The following is a 13,486-nucleotide window of genomic DNA, read 5'->3' as shown; positions in this document are numbered from 1 at the left end:
AAATTAAGCCGTTTCACCAACGCAAAGATGAAATGTCCATCCAGTCGGATTGTCTCTTATGGGGTATTCGTGTGGTTTTGCCAAAAAAAGGCAGGGAAACATTTATACGTGACCTACACAATACCCACCCAGGCATAGTAATGATGAAGGCTATAGCCAGGTCGCATGTTTGGTGGCCCGGCATTGACTCGGACTTAGAGTCATGCGTACACCAGTGCAACACGTGCTCACAGTTGAGCAATGCACCATGGGAGGCTCCATTGTGGTCATGGCCCTCCAAACCGTGGTCCAGGATCCACGTAGATTTTGCTGACTCCTTTCTCAGAAAGATGTTCTTAGTTGTAGTGGACACTTACTCTAAATGGATTGAATGCGTACACAATCCAGCACATCCACAGCCACCATTGAAAGCCTCCGGGCTATGTTCGCCACCCATGGCTTGCCCGACGTCTTTGTCAGTGACAATGGACCGTTTTTCACCAGCTCGAAATTCAATGAATATCAAGCATGTCAGGTCTGCCTCGTTTAAGCCCGCATCCAATGGTCAAATGGAACGGGCAGTCCAAACTATCAAGCAGAGCTTGAAATGCATGATGGAAGACTCCTTGCAGACCCGCTTATCTCGGGTTCTGCTCAGCTACCGGACGTGACCCCACTCGCTCACTGGGGTTCCCCTGCAGAATTGTCAATGTAGAGAGCACTCAAAATGAGGCTCTCCCTAGTCCACTTGGATCTAAATGATCATGTGGAAACCCGGCATCACCGGCAAAACATGTTCCACGATCGCGCAGCTGTATCGCGTGACATTGATGTTAACGACCCTGTGTTTGTCTTGAATTACGGTCATGGTCCTAAATGGGTCGCTGGCACTGTCTTGGCCAAGGAGGGGAATAGAGTGTTTATAGTCAAACTATTGAATGGACAAACATGCAGAAAGCATTTGGATCAAACCAAACTCTGGTTCACGTGTTGTGTATGTATAACATATGTATATACCCTGTACATTCAATGTACAGTTACATAAGACCACTGAATGTATCTTTACACTGAATACACTATGCCTGTACCACCAGAGGGTGCAACTGGTGGAGACCTCGGGGTCACCTGCACACTGCAGGTAACCAGGTATAAAAGGGAGCTCACCTTACTGTACCCTCATTCAGGAGCTGTAATAAATGGACTAAGGTCACAATACCTCGTGGAGTCATTACTAGAGTGCTTACAGGCACAATACCACCGACAAGCAGGAACAACCTGAAGAGGACATCACCATCATCGATCCACCAACACACACCCAATCAGCAATCGATCTCGCTGTCAATCAAGAGGAGCAACCAACCATTCCCAACAGTCCTGTCAGACCAGCCGCGCCGCAGTGCAGCAATGGTCTGACCAACCCACCCATGCCAGAGTTTGAACTCAGACGATCAACCAGGGAGCATAGGGCCCCGGATCATCTCAACTTGTAAATAAATTGTATCAAAGACTTTGGGGGTGGGGTGGGGGGGGGGGGCGGGGGTGGGCAGGGGAGTGATGTTATGTATGTAAACATTGTAATCGTGTAAGACTTGCCACAAGAGGGCGCAACTGTTGGAGGCCCAAGGGTCACCTGCACATCGTGAAAGGGAGTATATAAGACTGTCTGCCATGCTGCTTAGGCATTCTGAAGTTGTATTAAAGAGACTGCAGTCACATCAGTTTTAGCTCACAGTACTCAGTCTTATGGAGTTCTTCCATACTTAACACTCTTGGTCTCTCTCTTTCGATCTCTCTCTCTCTCTCTCGATCTCTCTCAGTCTTGGCCTCTCTCTCTCTTGGTCCCTCTGTCTCTGTCTCTCTCTCTCTCGGTCTCTCGGTCTCTCTCTGTCTCTCTCCCGGTCTCGAACTCTCTTGGTCTCGGTCTCTCGGTCTCGGTCTCTCTGTCAGAGTCTTTCACTTGGTCTCGGTGTCTCAGTCTCTCTCGGTCTCACTCTTGGTCTCTCTCGGTCTCGGTCTCTCTCTCGGTCTGTCTCTCAGTCCCTCTCTCGGTCTCTCGGTCTCTCTCTCGGTCTCTCTCTCTGTCTCACTCTCGGTCTCTGTCCCTCTCTCTCTCGGTCTCGGTCTCTACTGACTTTGTCTATGGGTCAATGGGTCTATCTATTGACTGGGTCTATGGGTCTATCTACTGACTAGGTCTTTGGGTATATGCGTCTATCTATTGACTGGGGCTGTGGGTCTATCTACTGACTGGGTCTATGGGTCTATGGGTCTAACTACTGACTGGGTCTATGGGTTATCTACTGACTGGAACTATGGTTCTATCGACTGACTGGGTCTATAGGTCTATGGGTCTAACAACTGACTGGGTCTATGGGTCTATGTACTGACTGGATCTATGGGTCTATCTAATGACTGCGACTATGGGTCTATCTACTGACTGGGTCTATCGATTTATGGGTCTAACTACTGACTGGGTCTATGGGTCTATCTACTGACTGGGACTATGGGTCTAACTACTGACTGGGTCCATGGGTCTAACAACTGACTGGGTCGATGGATCTATGGGTCTAACTACTGGATGGGTCTATGGGTCTATCTACTGACTGGGATTATGGGTGTATCTACTGACTGGGTCTGTAGGTCTATGGGTGTAACTACTGACTGGGTCTATGGGTCTATCTATTGGCTGGGTCTATGGGTCTATGGCTCGAACTACTGACAGGGTATATGGGTCTATCTACAGACATGGCCTATGGGTCTATCTGCTGACTGGTTCTATGGGCCTATGGGTCTATGGGTTTATCTACTAACTGGGTCTATGGGTCTATGACTCGATTTGATGATTGGGTCTATGGGTCTATCTACTGACTGGGACTATGGGTCTAACTACTGACTGGGTCCATGGCTCATACTACTCACTGGGTCGATGGGTCTATGCATCTAACTACTGACTGGATCTATGGGTCCAACTACTGACTGGGTCTATGGGTCTATCTACTGAATGGGTCTATGGGTCTAACTACTGACTGAGTCTACGGGTCTATCTACTGACTGGGTCTATGGGTCTATGTGTCTATCTACTGACTGGGTCTATGGGTCTATCTACTGACTGGGTCTATGGATCTATGGCGCTATCTACTGACAGGGTATATGGGTCTATCTACTGACTGGTTCTATGGGTCTATGGGTCTATCTACTGATTGGGTCCATGAGTCTATCTAATGACTGGGTCCATGGGTCTATCTAATGACTGGTCTATGTGTCTATGGGTCTATCTACTGACTGGGTCCAAGGGTCTATCTACTGACTGGGTCTATGGGTCTATCTACTAACTGGGTCTATGGGACTATGGGTCTATCTACTGACTGGGTCTATGGGTTTATCTACTGACTGGGTCTATGGCTCTATGGGTCTATCTACTGACTGGGTCTATGGGTCTACCTACTGACTGGGTCTATGGGTCTATCTACTGACTGTGTCTATGCATCTGTGGGTCTATGGGTCTATCTGCTGACTCATCTATGGGTCTATGGGCCTAACTACTGACTGGGTCTATGGGCCTATCGGTCTATGGGTCTATATACTGACTGGGTCTATGCATTCATCTACTGACTGGGTCTATGGGTCTATATACTGACTGCATCTATGGGTCAATGGGTCTATCTACTGACTGGGTCTATGAGTCTTTGGGTCTATCTACTGACTGGGTCTATGGATCTATCTGCTGACTGGGTCTATGGGTCTATTGGTCTATCTAATGACTGGGTTTCTGGATCTATGGGTCTATCTACTGACTGGATCTATGGGTCTATCTACTGATTGGGTCTATGGGTCTATCTATTGGCTGGGTCTATGGGTCTATGGCTCGAACTACTGACAGGGTATATGGGTCTATCTACAGACATGGCCTATGGGTCTATCTACTGACTGGTTCTATGGGCGTATGGGTCTATGGGTTTATCTACTAACTGGGTCTATGGGTCTATGACTCTATTTGATGATTGGGTCTATAGGTCTATCTACTGACTGGGACTATGGGTCTAACTACTGACTGGGTCCATGGCTCAAACTACTGACTGGGTCGATGGGTCTATGGGTCTATGGGTCTAACTACTGACTGGGTCTATGGGTCCAACTACTGACTGGGTCTATGAGTCTATCAACTGAATGGGTCTATGGGTCTAACTACTGACTGAGTCTATGGGTCTATCTACTGACTGGGTCTATGGGTCTATGTGTCTATCTACTGACTGGGTCTATGGGTCTATCTACTGACTGGGTCTATGGATCTATGGCACTATCTACTGACAGGGTCTATGGGTCTATCTACTGATTGGATCCATGGGTCTATCTAATGACTGGGTCCATGGGTCTATCTCATGGCTGGTCTATGTGTCTATGGGTCTATCTATTGACTGGGTCTATGGGTCTATCTACTGACTGGGTCTATGGGTCTATCTACTAACTGGGTCTATGGGACTATGGGTCTATCTACTGACTGGGTCTATGGGTCTATCTACTGACTGGGTCTATGGCTCTATGGGTCTATCTACTGACTGGGTCTATAGGCCTAACTACTGACTGGGTCTATGGGCCTATCGGTCTATGGGTCTATATACTGACTGGGTCTATGCATTGATCTTCTGACTGGGTCTATGGGTCTATATACTGACTGCATCTATGGGTCATTGGGTCTATCTACTGAATGGCTCTATTGTTCTATCTACTGACTGGGTCCATGGATCTACCTATTGACTGGCTTCATGGGTCTATCTACGGACTGCATTTATCGGTCTATCTAATGACAGGGTCTACAGGCCTATGGGTGTATCTGCTGACTGGGTCTATGGATCTATACTGACTGGATCTATGGGTCTATCGACTGACTGGCTCTATTGTTCTATCTACTGACTGGGTCCATGGATCTATCTACTGACTGGGTCTATGGGTCTATCTACTGGCATGGTCTTATGGGTCTACCTACAGACTGTGTGTATGTGTCTTTGGTCTATGGGTCTCTCTACTAATGGGGTCTATCAGTCTATGGGTCTATATACTGACTGGGTCTATGGGATAATGTGCTGACTGGGTCTATGTGTCTATCTGCTGACTGGGTATATGTGTCTGTGGGTCTATCTACTGACTGGGCCCATGTTTCTATCTACTGACAGGATTAATGGATCTATATAAAGGCTGGGTCTATGGGTCTATCTACTGACTGGGTCTATGGGTCTATGGGGCTATCTACTGACTGGGTCTATGGGTCTACCTACTGACTGGGTCTATGGGTCTATCTAATGACTGGGTCTATGGATCTATCTACTGACTCGATCTAGTGGTCTATCTACTGACTGGGTCCATGGGTCTATCTACGGACCGGATCGATCAGTCTATCTACTGATTGGGCCTATGGGTCTATCTACTGACTGGGTCTGTGGGTCTATCTACTTACTGGGTGTATGGGTCTATGTGTCTATCTAGTGATTGGGTCTATGGATCAATCTACTGACTGGGCCCATGGGTCTATCTACTGTCTGGATCTATGCGACTATGGGTATATCTACTGACTGCATCTATGGATATATCTACTGACTGGGTCTATGGGTCTATCTACTGACATGGTCTTATGGGACTATGGTTTTATCTGCTGACTCGTATATGGGTCTATGGGTCTATCTGCTGACTGGCTCTCCGGGTCTATCTACTGACATGGTCTATTGGCCTAACTAATGACTGGGTCTATGTTCCTATTGGCCTATGGGTCTATCTGCTGACTGGGTCTATGGGTCGATCTCCTGACTGAGGCTATGGGGCTATGGGTCTATCTACTGATTCGATCTATGGGTCTATGGGTCTATCTACTGACTGGATCCATGGCTCTATATAAAGACTGGATGTATGGGTTTATGGGTCTATCTACTGACTGGGTCTATGGGTCTACCTACTGACTGGGTCTATGGGTCTATCTACTGACTAGATCTATGGGTCTATCTACTGACTGGGTCTATGGGTCTACCTACTGACTGGGTCTATGCGTCTATCTACTGATTGGTCCATGGGTCTATCTACTGACTGTGTCTATGGGCCCATAGGCCTGAGCAGTAGATAAACCCACAGATCCAGAGACCCAGTCATTAGATAGACCAATAGACCTATAGACCCAGTCAGCAGATAGACCAATGGACCCAGTCAGTAGATAGACCCATGGACCCAGTCAGTAGATAGAGCCATAGACCCAGTCAGTAGATAGACCCATAGGCCCATAGACCCAGTCAGTAGATACACCCATGGACCAAGTCAGTAGATACACACATAGACCCAGTCAGCAGATAGACACATTGACCCAGTCAGTAGATGGTCTACTGACTGGGTCAATGTGTCTATCTGCTGACTGGATCTATGGGCCTATGGGTCTATCTACTGACTGGATCTATGGGTCTATCTGCTGACTGGGTCTATGTGTGTATCTACTGACTTGGTCCATGGGTGTATCTACTGACTGGGTCTATGGGCCTAATCTAATGACTGAGTCTCTGGATCTGTGGGTTTATCTACTGCTCAGGCCTATGGGTCTATCTATTAACTTGGTCTATGGGTATATCTACTGACATGGTCTTATGGGTGTATCTACTGATTGTGTCTGTGGGCCTGTGGGTATATGGCTCTATGGTCTATCTGCTGACTGGTTCTATGGGTCTATCTACTGACTGGATCTATGGGTCTATCTACTGACTGGGTCTTTGGGTGTATCTACTGACATGGTCTTATGGGTCTATTTACTGACTGTGTCTATGGGCCTGTGTGTCTATGGGTCTATCTGCTGACTCATCTATGGGTCTACTATGGGTCTTTCTGCTGACTGGCTCTATGGGTCTATTTACTGACATGTTCAATGGGCCTAACTACTGACTGGTTCTATGGGCCTCTGGGTGTATGGCTCTATCTGCTGACTGGGTCTATGGGCCGATCTACTGACTGGGTCTATGTGTCTATGTGCTGACTGGGTCTATGGGTCTATAGTCTATCTACTGACTGGGTCTATTGATCTATGGGTGTATCTACTGACTGGCTCTATGGATCTATCTGCTGACTGGGATTATGGGTCTATCTACTGACTATGTCTATGGTTCTATCGACTGACTGGCTCTATGGGTGTATCGACTGACTGGGTCTATGGGTCTGTCTACTGACTGTGTCTATGGGTCTATCTACTGACTGGGTCCATGGGCCTGTGGGTCTTCGGGTCTATCTACCAACTGGGTCTATGGTCTATGGGTCTATCTGCTGACTGGGTCTATGCGTCGATATACTGACATAGTCTATGGGTCTGCCTACTGACTGCGTCTATGGGTCCATGGGTCTATCTACTGACTGGACCTATGGTTCTATCTAAAGACTGTTTCTTTGCGTGTATGGGTTTATCTACTGACTGGGTTTATGGGTCTATGGGTCTATCTACCGACTGGCTCTATGGGTCGATCTGCTGACTGGGTCTATGGGTCTATGGATCTATCTGCTGACTGGGTCTATGGGACTATCTACTGACATGGTCTATGGGTCTATTTACTGACTGGGTCCATGGGTGAATCTACTGACAGGATCTATGGGTCTATCTAAAGACTGGTTCTAAGGGTTTATGGCTCGATCTACTGACAGGGTCTATGGGTCGACCTACTGACTGGGTCTATGGGTCTATCTACTGACTGAATCTATGGGTCTATCTACTGACTGGGTCCGTGGGTCTATTTACTGACTGGGTCTATGGGTCCATGTGTCTATCTAATGACTGTGTCTATGGGTCTCTCTCTACTAACTGGGTCTATGGATCTATCTACTGACTGGGTATATGGGTATATCTACTGACTGTCTAAAGTCTATCTACCAACTGGGTCTATGGGCTATGGGTCTATGTGTCTATCTATTGACTGGGTCTATCGGTCTATCTACTGACTGGGTCTATGGGTCTATCTACTTACTGGGTCTATGGGTCTATTTGTCTATCTCCTGACTGGGTCTAAGGGTCTATCTACTGACTGGGTCTATGGGTCTATCTACTGACTGTGTCTATGGGTCTATCTACTGACTGTGTCTATGGGCATGTGGGTCTTTGGGTCTATCTGCTAACTGGGTCTATGGTCTATGGGTCTATCTGCTGACTGGGTCTATGCGTCGATCTACTGACATAGTCTATGGGTCTGTCTACTGACTGCGTCTATGGGTCCATGGGTCTATCTACTGACTGGACCGATGGTTCTATCGAAAGACTGGGTCTTTGCAGGTATGGGTTTATCTACTGACTGGGTTTATGGGTCTATGGGTCTATGGGTCTATCTACCAAACTGGCTCTATGTGTCGATCTGCTGACTGGGTTTATGGGTCTATGGGTCTATCTGCTGACATGTCTATGGGCCTATTTACTGACTGGGTCCATGGGTGAATCTACTGACTGGATCTATGGGTCTATCTAAAGACTGGTTCTAAAGGTTTATGGGTCTATCTACTGACAGAGTCTATGAGTCGACCTACTGACTGGGTCTATGGGTCTATCTACTAACTGGATCTATGGGTCTATCTACTGACTGTCTATGGGCCTGTGGGTCTTTGGGTCTATCTACTAACTGGGTCTATGGGCTATGGGTCTATCTGCTGACTGGGTCTATGTGTCGATCTACTGACATAGTCTATGGGTCTGTCTACTGACTGAGTTTATGTGTCCATGGGTCCATCTACTGACTGGACCTATGGTTCTATCTAAAGACTGGGTCTTTGCGTGTATGGGTTTATCTACTGACTGGGTTTATGGGTCTATGGGTCTATCTACCGACTGGCTCTATGGGTCGATCTGCTGACTGGGTCTATGGGTCTATGGATCTATCTGCTGACTGGGTCTATGGGTCTATCTACTGACATGGTCTATGGGTCTATTTACTGACTGGGTCCATGGGTGAATCTACTGACTGGATTTATGGGTCTATCTAAAGATTGGTTCTAAGGGTTTATGGCTCGATCTACTGACAGGGTCTATGGGTCGACCTACTGACTGGGTCTATGGGTCTATCTACTGACTGGATCTATGGGTCTATCTACTGACTGGGTCCGTGGGTCTATTTACTGACTGGTTCTATGGGTCCATGTGTCTATGTAATGACTGGGTCTATGGTCTACGGTTCGATCTACTGACTGGCTCTATGCGTCATTCTGCTGACTGGGTCCATGGGTCTATCTACTGATTGGGTCCATGGGTCTATTTACTGACTGTCTATGGGTCTATGGGTCTATCTACTGACTGGCTCCATGGGTCTATCTATGGACTGGATCTATCGGTCTATCTATTGACTGGGTCCATGCGTCTATACTGACTGGATCTGTGGTCTATCTACTGACTGGGTCTATGTGTCTACCTACTGACTGGCTCCATGGTCTACCTACGGACTGGATCTATCAGTCTATCTAATGGCTGGGTCTATGGGTCTATGGATCTATCTACTGACTGGTTCCATGGGTCTATACTTACTGGATCTATGGGTTTATCTCCTGACTGGCTCGATGGGGCTATCTACTGACTGGGTCCATGGGTCTACCTACGGACTGCATCTATCAGTCTACCTAATGGCTGGGTCTATGGGTCTACTTACTGACTGGGTCTATGGGTGTATCTGCTGACTGGGTCTATGGGTTTATCTGCTGACTGGGTCTATGGGTCTATCTGCTGACTGTGTCTATGGGTCTATCTAAAAACTGGGTCTACCTACTGACTGGCTCCATGGGTCTATCTACGAACTGGGTCTATTGGTTTATCTAATGACTGGGTCAATGGATCTATGGTTCTATCTGCTGACTGGGTATATGGGTTTATACTGACTGGATCTATGGGTCTATCTACTGACTGCGTCAATTGGTCTATCTACTGACTGGGTCGATGGGTCTATCTACTGTCTTGGTCTATGGATCTATCTACTGACTGGGTCTATGGGTCAATCGCCCTATCTACTGACATGGTCTATGGGTTTATCTACTGACTGGCTCTATGGGTGTATCTACCGACTGGGTCCATAGGTTTATCTACTGACTGGGTCTATGGGTCTATCTAAAGACTGGGTCTATGGGTCTATCTACTGACTGGGTCTATGGGTCAATGGCCCTATCTACTGATATGGTCTATGGGTCTATCTACTGACAGGGTCTATGGGTCTATCTACTGACTGCTTCAATGGGTCAATTTAATGACTGGGTCGATGTGTCTATATACTGACTGCATCAATGGGTCTATCTACTGATTGGGTCGATGCATCTATCTGCTGTCTTGGTCTATGGATCTATCTACTGACTTGGTCTATGGGTCAATCGCCCTATCTACTGACATGGTCTATGGGTTTATCTACTGACTGGCTCTATGGGTGTATTTACTGACTGGGTCCATAGGTTTATCTACTGACTGGGTCTATGGGTCTATCTAAAGACTGGCTCTATGGGTCTATCTACTGACTGGGTCTATGGGTCTATGGGTCTATCTGCTTACTGGGTCCATGGGTCTATCAGCTGACTGGATCTATGGGTCTCTCTACTGACTGCTTCCATGGGTCAATTTAATGACTGGGTCGATGTGTCTATATACTGGCTGGGTCCATGGGTCTATCTACTGACTGGGTCTATGGGTCTATGTGCCTACCTAATGCCTGGGTCTATCGGTCTCTCTACTGACTGGGTCTAAGATTCTATGGATCTATCTACTGACTGGGTCTATGGGTCTATCTACTGACTGGGTCCATGGGTCTATATAATGACTGGGTCTATGGGTCTCTCTACTGACTGGGTCTATGGGTCTATCTACTGACTGGGTCTATGGGTCTATCTATTGACTGGGACTATGGGTCTATCGACTGACTGGATCTATGGGTCTATGGGTCCATCTACTGTCTGGGTCTATTGGTCGATGGGTCTATCTACTGACCGGGTCTATGGGTCTATGGGTGTATCTACTTGCTGGCGTCTATGCGTCTATGGGTATATCTACTGACTGCATCAATGGGTCTATCCGCTGACTGTGTCTATGGTCTATGGGTCTATGGGTCTATCTGCTGACTGGGGCCATGGGTGGATCTTCGGGTCTATCTAAAGTCTGGGTCTATGGGTCCATAGGTCTATTTACTGACTGGGTCTATGGGTCTACATACTGACTGGATCTATGGGTCCATCTACTGACTGGATCTATGCGCCTATCTACTGACTGGGTCTATGGGTCTATCTACTGACTGGGTCTATGAGTGTATCAACTGACTGGGTCCATGGGTCTGCCTACGGACTGGATCTATCGGCTTATCTAATGACTGGGTCTATGGGTCTATAGGTCCATATACTGACTGGGTCTATCTATTGACTGGGTCTATGGGTCTATCTACTGACTGGGTCGATGGGACTATGGATCTATCTACTGACTGGATCGATGGGACTATGGGTGTATCTACTGACTGGGTCGATGGGTCCATCTACTGTCTGGGTCTGTGGATCTGTCTACTGACTGTGTCTATGGGTCAATGGCCTTATCTACTGACATGGTCTATGTGTTTATCTACTGACTGGCTCTATGGGCGTATCTGCTGACTGGCTCCATGGGTGTATCTACTTACTGGGTCTATGGGACTATCTAAAAACTGGGTCTATGAGTCTATCTACTGACTGGGTCTATGAATCAATGAGCTGATCTACTGACATGCTCTATGGATCTATCTACTGACTGGTTCTATTTGTCTATCTACTGACTGGGTCCATGGGTCTATATATTGACTGGGTCTATGGGTCTATCTACTGACTGGGACTATGGGTCTATCGACTGACTGGATCTATGGGTCTATCGGTCCATCTACTGACTGTGTCTATTGGTCTATGGGTCTATCTACTGACTGGGTCTATGGGTCTATGGGTTTATCTGCTTGCTGGGGTCTATGCGTCTATGGGTATATCTACTGACTGCATCAATGGGTCTATCTCCTGAATGGATCTATGGGTCTATCTAAAGACTGGGTCTATGGGTCTATCTGCTGACTGTGTCTATGGGTCTATGGGTCTATGGGTCTATCTGCTGACTGGGCCATGGATGTATCTACTGACTGGATCTTCGGGTCTATCTAAAGTCTGGGTCTATGGGTTTATGGCTCTATTTACTGACTGGGTCTATGGGTCTATCTACTGACTGGGACTATGGGTCTATCGACTGACTGGATCTATGGGTCTATCGGTCCATCCACTGACTGTGTCTATTGGTCTATGGGTCTATCTACTGACTGGGTCTATGTGTCTATGGGTTTATCTGCTTGCTGGGGTCTATGCGTCTATGGGTATATCTACTGACTGCGTCAATGGGTCTATCTCCTGACTGGATCTATGGGTCTATCTAAAGACTGGGTCTAAGCGTCTATCTGCTGACTGTGTCTATGGGTCTATGGGTCTATGGGTCTATCTGCTGACTGGGCCATGGATGTATCTACTGACTGGATCTTCGGGTCTATCTAAAGTCTGGGTCTATGGGTTTATGGCTCTATTTACTGACTGGGCCTATGGGTCTATCTACTGACTGGATCTATGAGTCAATGAGCTGATCTACTGACATGCTCTATGGATCTATCAACTGACTGGCTCTATGGGTGTATCGACTGACTGGGTCTATCGGTCTATCTAATGACTGGGTCAATGGATCTATGGTTCTATCTGCTGACTGGGTATATGGGTCTATACTGACTGGATCTATGGGTCTATCTACTGACTGCGTCAATGGGTCTATCTACGACTGGGTCGATGGGTCTATCTACTGTCTCGGTCTATGGATCTATCTACTGACTGGGTCTATGGGTCAATCGCCCTATCTACTGACATGGTCTATGGGTTTATCTACTGACAGGGTCTATGGGTCTATCTAAAGGCTGGGTCTATAGGTCTATCTACTGACTGGGTCTATGGGTCAATGGCCCTATCTATTGATATGGTCTATGGGTCTATCTACTGACAGGGTCTATGGGTCTATCTACTGACTGCTTCAATGGGTCAATTTAATGACTGGGTCGATGTGTCTACATACTGACTGCGTCAATGGGTCTATCTACTGACTGGGTCGATGTGTCTATCTGCTGTCTTGGTCTATGGATCTATCTACTGACTGGGTCTATGGGTGAATCACCTTATCTACTGACATGGTCTATGGGTTTATCTACTGACTGGCTCTATGGGTCTATCTACTGACTGGGTCCATAGGTTTATCTACTGACTGTGTCCATGGGTCTATCTACTGACTGGGTCTATGGGTGTATGTGCCTACCTAATGACTGTGCCTTTCGGTCTCTCTACTGACTGGGTCTAAGATTCTATGGATCTATCTACTGACTGGGTCTATGGGTCTATCTACTGACTGGGTCCATGGGTCTATATAATGACTGGATCTATGGGTCTCTCGACTGACTGGGTCTATGGGTCTATCTACTGACTGGGACGATGGGTCTATCGACTGACTGGATCT

The sequence above is a fragment of the Pristiophorus japonicus genome, chromosome 9 (genome assembly GCF_044704955.1).
Source record: "Pristiophorus japonicus isolate sPriJap1 chromosome 9, sPriJap1.hap1, whole genome shotgun sequence".
NCBI lineage: Eukaryota > Metazoa > Chordata > Chondrichthyes > Pristiophoridae > Pristiophorus > Pristiophorus japonicus.
This window is presented reverse-complemented; position numbering follows the sequence as displayed.